Consider the following 14,233-nt stretch of genomic DNA (forward strand, 5'->3'; position numbering starts at 1 on the left):
TCTAGCCTCAGAGCATACCAAAATCTCTGACTCACAGTTCACACTTGCTGTATCAATTTGTTTTGTCAAACTAAAAGTTTTGGAAAATAAAAAACACATAAATTAACAGAAAGATAATATGAAACAATCCATCTACACTGGTACTAAGCAGAAATTAACACTGTCCTGTTTTAGGTATGTGTAGATTAGACAGTAATACAAATCATCTCAAAATAGGACCTTGGGCAGGGGAGATGGCTCAATCAGTGAAGCAATTGCTACAGAGTCTGAAGTCCTGAGTTCTGATCCCCACATGGTAAAAACTTAGGATTGGTGCCAACCCTGGGAAGGTAAAGACGTATTGATACAAGTGATCTTGAACCTGTTGGCCAGCCAACCTAGCCAAATCAGTGAATTCTAAGTTCGATGTAGGCAAATCAATGAAGCCTAGATTCAGTGAGAAACTCTGTCTCAAAATATAAGGTGAAGAGTATCTGAAGAAAAAGAAGACAAGTATTGACTTCTGACTTCTAATATGGACACACACACACACACACACACACACACACACACCAGGATCATAGGACATTTGAACTTCGCTTTCAGATGAACCAGAAGAATCATCACCAGAATTATTAATGGCCTTATGTCATACCTAAATAACAGCTTGTGAATGAGGAGACACACATAAGCATCACTGACTAGAACCATCTTGGTCTTGGATTTACTTTTTTCTTTTTCTTGGAATTGCACCAATAGTGAAGTTTAGCTGATGTCTCTTACCAGGAAGCAAGAGCATAAAAGGAAGCAGGGAGTTGATTCCCCAAAGACCAAAGAACTCAAAGCACCCAGGGTGCTCTCAGTACTGTGGACCCTCCTGATTCATGCTGGGGGGCACAGCATATCCACCAAAGGTGACAAGGTCCCTTTGCTGTGCACACCAATGTTTAAATAGCCTCTACAGGCAGCAGAGGTTCTTGGATTGGGAGTGGGGAGTTTACACATTCAAACAATGGAAACTACTCTCAACTTTTAGCATGTCTCTTTCATAGCCATTAGCCTCTGTCTACGGTGATGATGAATCATTGCCCTTGCTACTACTGATGGCCTATCCTGAGCATGATTAATTAATTTCTTATTTGAACATAAAAGATCCTAAACAACCTATCATCTGATTAAGTCTACTAGGATATTAAAAAGGCATTATGATAGGAAGGCAAACACAACACAGTGTTGTATATTAAAAGAGAAGCTTGCTGCGGTCCTTTCTCTGGATACAGGGAAAGCATTTGAAGATGAAATTCAGATCTATTCCTGATGAAAATGTTCAGAGCACTAGTCACTGTCCTCCCTGACCACACACGACCCTGACAAAAGCAGCATAAGGAAGGGCAGGTCTCTTTGGGCTCACCGTTTGACCGCACAGTGCACAATGGTGGGGAAGGCACGACCCTGGGGACTTGAAGCCGCTGATCATATGTCATGTGCAGTCAGGAAGCAGAGAGAGGTGAATACTGGGGCTCAATTCCTTTTCTGCTTTGTGTTTTTCCCAAGACCCCAACCTTTCAGATGGTACTGTCCACTTTCAGGGCGTATCTTCTCTCCTTATGTGACTCTCCCTGGAAACAGTCAGAGTTGTGTTCCCATGGCGATTCTCAGCTCCATCACGTTGACAATCAAAATTAACCACCACATTCAGCAAGCTCAGAATAAAAGGAAACCTTCCCATGGTATTTAAAAGTACTAGGGCTAAAAAGATGACTACGCACTTAAGAACACTGGCTCCTCTTCCAGATGATCCAGGTTCAATTCCCAGGACCTACATGGTGGCTCACAATCTCCTGTAACTCTGGCCCCCGGGGCCAATGCATTCATAGGCATCAGACACATACATTGTGCAGACTTGCATGCAAGCAAAATGCCCAAACACACAAAATGAAGTGGGAAAGTCAATAAAATATTAGAAATACATTTCTTCATTATAATTTATTTTATTATATTTTTGCATGTTTTGGTAGCACCTTACCAGTGAGCTATAACCATTTTGTCTTTTGTAAGACAGATTCCATTAATTTTCCCCAGGTAGGACTTGCACTATTGATCCTTTTGCTTTAGACTCCCCATAAGTAGTCAAGATTCAAGGCCCTGGCTGCTATTCAAATTTTAATTCTAAAATGCAAAGTATCAGCTTGCTGTAACTATTGGGCATTATCTCACCAATCTTGCTCAACAATTTGATAAGAAAAACAGCAAGGCTAAATACTACAAAAAAACAGACTAAACTGTTCTTATTCCTCACAATCATCTACACTAATGAATGTGTCAAATTTTTCATTCTCAGAACAATTTTGTGGAATGAGTGTAATTATTATTCTTATTTATGTGAAGTTTCAGAGCTAGGAAAATTCATAGCCAAGTTCTGACCTCAGGCAACCTGAGGTCAGGTCCCTGTATTTTATTACTGGATTAGTTCCTTTTCTGCTGCTGTGATAACACAGCATGGCCAAAGGCCACTTCAGGAAGAGAGGGATTATTTTGGCTATGGTCTCAGAGAGATGAAATCGATAATATCAGGAGAGACACAGCAGCAGGAAGCAGGCAGATCCATTTTCATCCACATCAGGTAGTAGAGGACACAGGAAAAGAGGGGGTACAGGAAGTGGGGGTGGGTACAGGAAGTCTGGGGCACAGGAAGTGGGGAAGATGCAGGAAATGGAGTGAGACTTAGGCTCTTAAAGCCAGTACTCAGTGATACTCTTTCTTCAACAAGGCTCCTCTTCCTACTGTTTTCACGATAGACGCAAACCATACCACCAACGGGAGATCAAGCATTCAAATACATGAGCTCATACAGAGCACATCTCTCATTCGAACCTCCACAGTCTTCATCTCATAACTCCTAAATATAAATCCAAAATCAAAAATAAAGATGACTGGTAATGATCATAACTATGAAAGTAGACTGCTCAGCCTCCGAGACATTTAGCCATAAATGTGTAAAAACAAGCAAATGAGACTGAGAAGCTTGTTTAAATATCACAGTTTTCCCCTGATTTAACAAAAATAAAGCAAAACCATCCTTCATTAAAATAAGAAAAACTTTGAGAGTCGCAGAAGAATGTGAGACCTCTCCAATGGCTCCTAATTATGAAATCCAAGCAAAGTATGTGCCTTATTATTTTCTCATTGCATGAGACTCTATGGGTCAGGTACAGCCTATAAAATTCATGATCTGTATGCCCTGGAGCTTGGTAAGTATACCGAAAATGTTCTGTGCTTTTCCTTCAGCCTCACAATCCTGGTCAGCAGGATTGTGGATACTGGAGAAAGGGAAGTCTTCCAAAAAAAGAAGACAGACTCACTAGAACACTTTATTACCGGCAAAAGGACTCAGACCAGTACATATAACAAATGTGGGAGTCATAACATCGTAGTGAAGAAAAACACTGTACCACATGCCTTGTGTCACTAATATCAAGAATCATGCCCTCAGAGAGAAATGTTCTGGATTTCTTGAAGGCGAGACAACCCTCACTAGCAGATTAGATCTTACAATGCATCGTAGGATGCACACAGGGCAAAAAACCCTTTACATGTATGCAGTATGAGACGACCTTATGCTCTAAGGCAGAATTGCTACTCACCAGACAATGACATTTGGGAGAAACTCTATCAATGGAATAATGGTGGAAATTGCTTTTCTTAGAAGACACAGCTCATCAGCCACCAAGCTACTCAAACAAGTGACAGGCTGTATGGATACAGGCTGTGTGTGGGCAAGTTTCCACCATACACCATCCTTTACTATACTTGAGAAAACTCACTGAAGAAAAGAAACATGAAAATATCACATGTGGAAAACTCTTTGCAAGAAGTCCCAGGTCAACAGATACTAGAGAATTCATACAGGGAAAAAAAAAACCTCATGAATGCAATGAATGTAGAAAGACCTTTCCCAATATTACACACCTGATAGAAGTATTTAAAATAAAAACAATGAGAAACTGGAGAGATGGTGGAAATGGCAAATTGTTTGTTACACAAACTGAGGACATGAATTCAGTAGGCTAAAAGTCATATAATGTCAGACGTGTACAAACACACACACACGATTGACTAAAAGTTTGCTGGACTGAGATAGAGCTTAGTCAGTAAGAGTGTTTGCTCTGAAATCATGGGGACTTGAGCTTGAATTCCCATCACTCATGTAGAGTCAAGCATGACTCCTTTTGTGTCTCTGCAGATCCAGCATTAGGAAGCAGACACTGGCAAATCCAGAGAACTCACTGGCTTGCCAGCTAGCTTAGTCTAAACAAGAAACTTTCAATTCAGTGAGAGACCATATATCAAGACAAGAAGGCAGATAGTAATAGAGGTAGGTATCTGATGTCCTGTTCTGGCCCCTAGCTCTCTGGTCCATCTAGTCTCAGTCTTGGCCACCTGAGAAGCTTGGGCTATGAGTTTCATCTCACAGAGTTGGCCTTAAATCAAATCGGATATTGGTTGGTTACTTCTACAAGTTTTGTGCAGCTTTTGTACCACCGTATCTTATAGGCAGGTCGTTATTGTAGAACGAAGGGTTTGTAACTGGGTTAGTGTTTCCTTTTCCCTTAGATAGTGTGCGAAGTGATTTCCTATACTATGAACGTTAGTCAGTAGGGATAAAGGCTCTAGGTGGGCACAAGCTCGGCTTCTCCATGCTCAATGAGTTATGTGTGTGTTGTTTTCAGCAATAGAGCTGGACCATCACTTTGTGGAGAGAAACCAATATCGTTGGTAATAGTCTGGGTTGTTTGGGAGTTCCCATGGTACCCCTTTTCACCAAGACTCTCTTTAGATGTAACCCATTCCTGGTACTGGAAGTTTAATTTGGTGATGAGAAATGACCAGATGGAACTTTGTCTCCCCTCTTATTTGGTGGTCCCATTTAGATTGCCTTTGTGTCTGTATGTATTTTATGAAGCTTCTTCTTTATTAAGTTGCCATAAAACCTCTCAAATGGCCTTTGCTTTTAGCTATCCCTTGATATGGGATGTCCTTCTGTATATGTGTTGCTTTTATTGGTTGATGAATAAAGCTGTTTCAGCCAATGGCTTAGCAGAGTAAAGCCCAGGCAGAAAATACAAACAGAAATATAGACAGAGAGTAGGCAGAGTCAAGCAGCTGCCAGCTGCCGAGGAAACAGCACATGTAGAAAATGAGTTAACACCATGGCCACGTGGCAATCCATAGATTAGTAGAAATGGAATAATTTAAGATGTAAGAGCTAGCTAGAAATATGCCTGAGCCATTGACCAAACAATGTTGCAATTAATATAGTTTCTGTGTGATTATTTGAGTCTGGGTGGCTGGGAAAAGAAAGTGCAATCTCTGTCTACAGTCGCTCCCTGTATTTCCTCCTCATCCTGCTCTTCTCTACCTCTCCCTGCTTGATCCTCCCATTCCAGTCTCTTCCTTTCATCCTTCCATAACTATTTATTCTACGTTTCCCTTCATAGGGAACTCTAACTCTCCCCCACTAGTCCCTTACTCTATACCTAGCCTCTGTGGTTATATGGACTGTAGCTTGGTTATCACTGACTTAACAGCTAACTCTCACATATAAGCAAACGCATCCCACACTTGTCTTTCTGCATCTGGGTTGCCTCACTCAGAATGATTTTTTTTTCTACTTTCATCCATTTACCTGTGAATTTTACCATATCATATTTTAAACAATTAATATCCCATTGTGTAAATGTACCTTATTTTATCAACTAAAATGTTGAAGGACATCTAGGTTGTTTCCAATTTCTGATTGTTATTAATAGACCAGCAATGAACATGGTAGTATAAAGTCTCTACAGTAGGATGAAGCATTATTTGGGTATATACCCAAAAGTCGTATAGCTGGATCTTGAGGTACAGAGATTTCCGTTTTCCTGAGGGACTGCCACACTGATTTTCACAGTGACTGTACAAACTTGCACTCCCACCATCTATGGATGGGTGTTCTCCTTATTCCATATCCTCACCAGCTGGAGCTGTCATTTGTTTTATTGATCTTAGTTATTCTTATTGGTTTAAGATGAAATCTCAAAATAGTTTTGATTTGCAGTTCCATGATGGTGGTTAAGAACGTTGTACATTTCTTTAAGTGCTTCTCAGCCATTTGATTATCGATTTTTGAGAATTCTCTAATTATACTTGTAAACTACTTTTTAATTGAGCTAGTTGTTTCCTTGATTTCCAGGTTTTTTATTAATTCTTTATACATTTTGCATATTTCTCTTCTATTGGATGTGTAGTTAGCAAAAATATTTTCTCATTCTGTAACCTGTCATTTTGTCTGAACAACAGCATCCTTTGCCATTCAGAGGCTGCTCAGTTTCATGAGAAGCTAATTGTTCATTTAATAAATAGAGATCCTATTTATTAATTACTGATCTTAGTGTCTGTGATTTTGATGTTCTGTTAAGAGAGATTCTTTTTTTTCTGTGTCGGTGCATTTAAAGCCTTTCCCTAGTTTCTCCTCTAGTTATTCTATCTGGTTTTACATTGAGATCTTTGATCCATTTGGAGTTGAGTTCTGTACAAGGTACGAACTATGGATCTATTTGCATTCTTCCACATGCAGCCATCCAGTTTGACAAGGACCATTCATTGAAGATGTTGCCTTTTTGCCTCTTTGTATTTCTGGCGTCTTTATCAAAAATCAAGTATCCTTATGTGAGTGAATTTATGTCTGGGTCTTCACTTTTATTTAATTTAAGGACATTGTTGTTGTGCCAACACTATGCTGTTTTTTATTACTATAGCTCTGTAGTACAACTTTAGGTCAGAAATGGGGATACTTTCAGTGGTTATTTTATTATTTGGGATTGTTTCAGTTATCCTGAGTTTTTTTGTCTGTTTATTTGTTTCCATATAAAATTGAAATTGTCATTTCAAGATCTGTGAAGAAATGTGGAATTTTGATTAAAACTACAGATTGCTTTTTTTCACGATGGCCATTTTTACTATGTTTAATCATACTCATCAATGAGCATGGGAGATTTTTCCATTTTTTGATATTATCTTTGTTTTTTTTTCCAAAGTCATACAAATCTTCCACTTGTTAGGTTAAAGTTATTCCAAGATATTTTATATTATTTGAGACTACTGTGAAAAATGTTGTTTTCTTAATTTCTTTCACAGTTAATTTGTCATTCATGTATAAAAGGGCTACTGATTTTTGTGAGTTAAATTTGTATCTTGCTAATTGGATAAATCATTAGCTGTAGGAATTCCCTGGTAGAACTTTTAGGGCCACTTATGTATACTATCATTCCATCTGCAAATAAAGATACTTTTACTTCTTCCTTTCCAATTTGTGTTCTCTTGATGTCCTTCAGGTATCCTATTGTTCTAAGCTAAAACTTAAGTATGGAGAGAGTGGGTAACCTTATCTTATTCCTGATTTTAACAGAGATGTTTTGAGTCTCTGTCCATTTAAGCTGATATAGGCTATGGGCTTGCTTTAAAATGCCTTTATTATATTTAAGTAGGTCCCTTCAATCCTTAATCTCTCTAAGACTTTTACCATGAAGGGATGTTGGATTTTGTCAAAGGCCCTTCCTCACCTAATGAGATTATCATGTGGTTTTTGTTTTTCAGTCTGCTTATACGTGGGTTACATTTATCGATTCAAGTGTGTTGAACCATCCCTGTATGTCTGGAAGGAAGTCTACTTGATCATGATGAAAGAATTTTTAATATATGTTCTTGGATTTGATTTGCCAGTATTTGTATTTGAAATTTTTTGCACCTATACTTGTATGTGGAATTGGTCTGTAATTCTCTTTCTTTGTTGGGTCTTGATGTGGTTTGGGTGTCAGGGTAACTGTGGCTTCATACAAAGAATTGGTCAATGTTCCTTATGTTGATAAGTTGTGGAATAATTTGAGGAAAAGTAAAGTTTTTTGAAAGTCTGGTAGAATTCACTGGACAGGTCTGTCAGACAGAAAATTAACGGAGAAATAAGGAAACACAAATGGATTTAACATACATATATAGAATATTCCATCCAAACATAAAAGAATATACCTTCTTCTCAGCACCTCATGGTTGGAACCTTCTCAAAAACTGACCACATACTTGGTAGCAAAGCAAACCTCAACAGATACAAAATAAATTGGAATAAACCCATGTATCTTATCAGATCACCATGGCTTAAAATTAGAGTTCAACTGCAAGCTGCAAGACTAATTCCAGAAGGCCCACAAATACATGGAAATTAAGCAATGCTCACCTAAATCATCAATGGGTCAAGAAAGAAATAAAGGAAGAAATTAAATCCTTCCTAAAATTCTGTGAAAATGAATATAACATAACATAACACATAACATAACATAACAAATTTATGGGACACAATGAAAGCAGTGTTAAGAGGAAAGTTTATAACACTAAATGCCTACATAAAGAAATTGGAAAAAATCCCACACTAGTGAGTTAACAGAAGATTTGAAATTTCTAGAGCAAAAAAAAAACAAAGTCACCCAGGAGGACAAGATGGCAGAAAATAATCAAATTGAGAGCTGAAATCAACAAAATAGAAACAAAGAAAACAATACAAAGAATCAATGATACAAAGAGTTGGTTCTTCGAGAAAATCAACAAAATAGACAAACCTTTATCCAAACTAATCAAAAGGCAAAGAAAGAATATCCAAATTAACAAATTATAAGTGAAAAGGGGGGTATAACAACAGGCATGGAGGAAATCCAGAGACTCATTAGGTCTTATTTCGAAAACCTACATCCCACAAAATTGGAAAACTTAAAGAAAACAGACACTTTTCTGGGTAAATATCAATAACCAAAATTAAATCAAGACCAGATAAGCAAATTAAATAGACTTATAACTGTTAAAGAAATAGAAACAGTCATCAAAAGTCTACCAACCAAAAAAGCCCAGGACCAGATGGCTTCAGCTCAGAATTCTACAAGAAGAAGAACTAATACCAATATTCCTCAAACTTTTCCACACAATGGAAACAGAAAACATTGTTTTCTGTTTGAACCTACAATTACCTTTATAAACAAAGCACATGAAGACAGTACTAAGAGAGAGAATTACAGACCAATCTCCCTCATGAACACTGATGCAAAATTACTCAATAAAATACTGGCAAACCAAATCCAAGAACACATCAGAAAAATTATCCACCATGATCAAGTTGGCTTCATTCCAGAGATGCACGAATAGTTCAACATATAAAAATCTGTCAATGTAATCCAGCATATAAACAAAATGGAAAAAAAAACCACATGATCATCTCATTAGATGTCGAAAAGTTCTTCGACAAAAATATAATTCCCCTTCGTGATAAAGAAGAGAGCAGGGATACAAGGAACATAACTAAACATTTAAAAGGCAATATACAGTACGCCAATAGCCAACATCAAACTAAATGGAGAGAAACTCACAGCGATCCCACTGAAATCAGGAACAAGACATTCATTCTCTCCATATTTATTCAATATACTTCTTGAGGTCCTATCTAGAGCAATAAGACAACAAAAGATCAACGGGATACAAATCGTGAGAGAAGTTAAACTCTCACTATTTTCTGATAATATGATAGTTTACACAAGCAACCCAAAAAATTCTACCAAGGAACTTCTTACAACTCATAAACACCTTCAGTAATGTAGCAGGGTACAAGATTAACTATAAATAAATAAATAAATAAATAGCCCACCTGTACACAGATGATAAATGGGCTGAGAAAGAAATCAGAGAAACATCATCCTTCACAATAACCACAAATAGCATAAAATATCACAGAGTAACTCTAATCAAGCAAGTAGAAGAACTGTATGACAAGATCTTTAACTCGTTGAAGAAAAAAATTAAAGAAGACACCAGAAAATGGAAGATCTCTCATGTTCTTGGGTAGGTAGAATTTACATAGTAAAAATAGCAATCTTACAAAAAGCCATCTACAGATTCAATGCATTGCCCATCAAAATTTCAGAAAAATTCTCCACAGACCTTGAAAGAATGGTACTCAACTTCATATGGAAAAGCAAAAAAAAAAAAAAAATCAGGATAGACAAAATAACCCTGTACAATAAAAGAACTTCTGGAGGCATCACAATCCCTGACTTCAAACTCTACTACAGAGCTACAGTACTGAAAACAGCCTGGTATTGGCATAAAAACAGACAGTAGAACCAATGGAAACAAATCAGAAACCCAGATATAAATTCACACACCTACAAACATCTGATTTTTGACAAAGAAGCAAAAAAAATATCAGATGGAAAAAAGAAAGCATATTTAACAAATGGTGCTGGCATAACTGGATATCAACATATAGAAGAATGAAAATAGGCCCATATCTATCATCATGCACAAAACTCAAGTCCAAATGGATCAAAGACTTCAACATAAAGCCAGTCACACTGAACCTTATAGAAGAGAGAGTGGGAAGTACACTTGAACACATTGGCACAGAAGACCAATTCCTAAATATAACCCTAGTAGCACAGATACTGAGCAAAACAATAAATGGGATCTTCTGAAACTGAGAAGCTTCTGTAAAGCAAAGGACACAGTTAACAAGACAAAACAGCAGCCTACAGAATGAGAAAAGATCTTCACCAACCCCACATCAGACAGAGGATTGATCTCTAAAATATACAAAGAACTCAAGAAAATGGTCATCAAAAGAACAAATAATAAAATAAAATAAACTGTGTACAGATCTAAACAGAGAACTCGCAACAGAGAAATATAAAATGTCTGAAAGACACAAAGAAATGCTCAACATCCTTAGCAATCAGAATAATGTAAATCAAAACAACTCTGAGATTCCACCCTGTATCTGTAAAAATGGCCAAGAACAAAAACACTGATGACAATTTATGCTGGAGAGGATGTGGGGTAAACGGAACACTCCTCCATTGCTGGTGGGAGTGCAAACTGTTATAGCCCCTTTGCATTTCTGTATGTCGATTTTCAGAAAATTAGGAAACAACTTTTCTCAAGACCCAGCAATACCACTTTTGGTTATAAACTCAAAGAATGCTCAATCATACCACAAGGACATGTACTCAACTATATTCATAGTAGCATTGTTTGTCATAGCCGGAACCTGGCCCCTAGACCAAAGAATGGATAAGGAAAATGTGGTACATTTACACAATGGAGTACCACACAGCAGGAAAAAAAACAAAAAACATGACATCTTAAAATTTGCAGACAAATGGATGGATCTAGAAAGCATCATATTGAGTGAGGTAACCCAGGCTCAGAAAGACAAATATGTTCTCACTCATGACTTTTAGACATAAAACAAAGAAAAACCGGCCTTTAATTCACAATCCCAGAGAACCGAGACAACAAAGAGTACCCTAAAAGAGACATACACGGATCTAATCTACACAGGAAGTAGAAAAAGACAAGATCTCCTGAGTAAATTTGGAGCATGCGGACTATGGGAGAGGGTGGAGGAGGACGGGAGAGGCAGAGAGGAGAGGAGAGAAGAATATATATAACTCAATGAAAACAATAAAAAAAATCTGGTAGAATTCTGTACTAATACCATCTGGGCCTGGTATGTTTTGATTGGTAGATTTTTAATGATTGTTTCTATTTCACTAGAGTTTTAAAGTGCTTATCTTGTCTTGATTTGACTTTAGTAGGTGGTATATTTTGAGAAAATTATCCATTTCTTTTATATTTTCCAATTTGGTAAAGTACAGGTTTTTTAAAGAATGTTTTTTATGATCCTTGGGATTTCTTTGGTGTCTTTTTGTTATGTCTCCCTTATCCTCTCTAATTTTGTTAATTTGGATCATCCATCTCTCTCTGACTTAATTTGGATGAGGGTTTATTAATCGTATTAATTTTCTCAAAGAATCAACTCTTTGTTTCATTGATTCTTTGAACTGTTTTTATTTTGGTTTCTATTTTCTTGATTTCAGCCCTGGGCTTGATTATTTCTTGCATCTACTCCCTCTGCACGCAATATCTTTTTTCTTGTCTAGAACTTCAGGTGTATTGCTAAGTTATCAATATGATATATCTCCAATTTTTAATGTAGGCAGTTAGTAATATGAACTTGCTTCTTAAAACAGCCTTCATTGTGTCCCATCAGTTTGAGTATGCTGTGTATTCATTTTCACTGAATTCTAGAAATCAATTAATTTCTGTCTTAGTATCTGTTTTGAACCCTTTTCATTCAGTGGAGAGTTATTCTGCTTCTGTAAATTTGTAAACTTTTTTCTGTATCTCTTGTTGTTGATAGACAACTTTAACATGTGATGATCTAATAGGTTGCAGGATGCTATATCAATTTTCTTGTATCTGTTGAAACTTGCTTTGTGTCTGAGTATGTGGTCAGTCTGGAAGAAAACTCCATGAGGTGGTGAGAAGAAGGTGTATCTTTGGTGTTTGAGTGAAATGTTCTGTCAATAATAGTTAGGTCCATTTGTTTTATGATGTCAGTTAGTTCCAGCATTTCTTTGTTTAGTTTTTGTCTGAATAACCTGTCTGTTAGCAAGATTAAGGTTTTGGAGTCACCTACTACCACTGTGTGACGGTCAATATGTGATTTAAGCTGTAGCAGTCTTTCTTTATTAACTTGGGTATTCTGGTATTTGATGCATAGATGTTAAGAATTCCAGTATCCTCTTGGTGAGTTTCACTTGCATGAATATGTAGTATCCTTCCCTATCTCTTCTGATTAGTTTTGGTTGGAAGTCAATTTTGTCAGATATTAAAATGCCTACACTGGCTTGTGTCTAAATCCATTTGCTTGGAATATCTTTTCCTATTCCTTTAGCCTGTATCCATGACACACATAAAAATCCTGGTAAACAGGCACATGCCTGTATTCCTAACCTTAGCAAGGCAGAGACAGAAGAACCCATGGGCCTTGCTGGCTAGCCCTTCTAGTCCATTTTGTGAGCTCCAGTTTCAATAAGAGACCTTGTTTCACAAAGATAAACAACAACAACAACAAAAAAGTAGAGAACTAATGAGAAAGACACCCAATGTCATCCTCTGGCCTCCAGATGTATATATCAATGCACCTGTATACACACACACACACACACACACACACACACACACACACACACACACCACATCTCATATACAATCCATATATGGACATCTCACATGCATACAATTTGTTAATTTCTTACATCCTAAAGGCAGGGCTATAACTTATATCTTTATTTGTTTCATGGAGAAACTGCCAGTCAAATTTTTACCATGTCAAACTTTTATTCTGGATCCAGTTCAGAAATTTAAGAAATACCTAGTCATCCAGAGTGTCATGGCACCCTCTGATAACTCCAGAGCCTGGGAGGCTGAGAGAAGAAATTCCTAAGTGTGAGCTCAAGCCTGGACTACATAGCAAGACCATGTGTCAAGCAGAACCAAGCATGGTGATTTGTGCATGTGACCCCGGAATTTGGTAAACTGGGGCTGGAGGATTACCATGGCCTTGAGGACAGCCTTGGCTACATATGAGTTCTAGTCTAGCCTGGATTAGAGAGTGAGATCCTATCTCAAAAAAGAAGAAAATGATATAGTAACCAAAAATCTATGTCCTTGGGCTAGATCTATATGCTCCCCCTCGTTAAATAGGACTTCACCAGTTTGAAGTCAGTGACAGCTAAGATAGGAAGGTCCTAAGAATTTCTCAAGTGCCACTCAAGGGTAAAATGGCTTACCAATTAAGTTAACAGTGCCAATGAAGTTGTAAGAACCAATTGCTGACATGTGCATTAGAGCTTCCAGTCTCAATTAGGTGCATGTTAGATCCTGTTTAAGTAGACCCTGTGACAGTCTTGGGCAGATGTGGGAACGAACAATTCTAGCACCTCTGCTTGGTAGTCAAGTGACCTTGGGCCCTGCATTTCACTTTGTTAAGCCCTTGTTTTCTCAAAAGCCAAGATGAAAATGTGTCCAAAGAGCTACTATACCAAAGCTGGGTGGATCTTAAGTTTCTGTGAGACCTCACTGTCTTTCTTCTTTTTCTTCAAAATCCACTTATTCCAAAAGATCCAACAAATAAATAAATAAATAAATAAATAAATAAATAAATAAATAAATAAAAGACCTCCTCCACCCAGCAGAGAAGCATTGGCTTAGCATGAAATAGGGACCTCTGTCTGAAAATAATGAAGACTGCTCCTCCCAAATTCCCTCTTTTACATAGCAGTTGTGAAGTTCAACTGTTGAAGTAAGATTGTATTTCAAAGTGAAGTGATAATAT

General features: G+C 37.4%; 1 non-coding gene across 1 annotated transcript; it reads right to left on the reverse strand.

Moving 5' to 3' along the window:
• Nucleotides 1–842: 842 nt before the first annotated feature.
• Nucleotides 843–972, reverse strand: LOC125417712 (small nucleolar RNA SNORA68). The gene has a single exon (XR_007237233.3). It is a non-coding gene; the product is annotated as a small nucleolar RNA SNORA68 (small nucleolar RNA).
• Between the last annotated feature and the right edge of the window lie 13,261 nt (nt 973–14,233).

This window comes from Myodes glareolus, chromosome 14 (assembly GCF_982192425.1).
Source record: "Myodes glareolus chromosome 14, mMyoGla1.1, whole genome shotgun sequence".
Classification (NCBI taxonomy): domain Eukaryota; kingdom Metazoa; phylum Chordata; class Mammalia; order Rodentia; family Cricetidae; genus Myodes; species Myodes glareolus.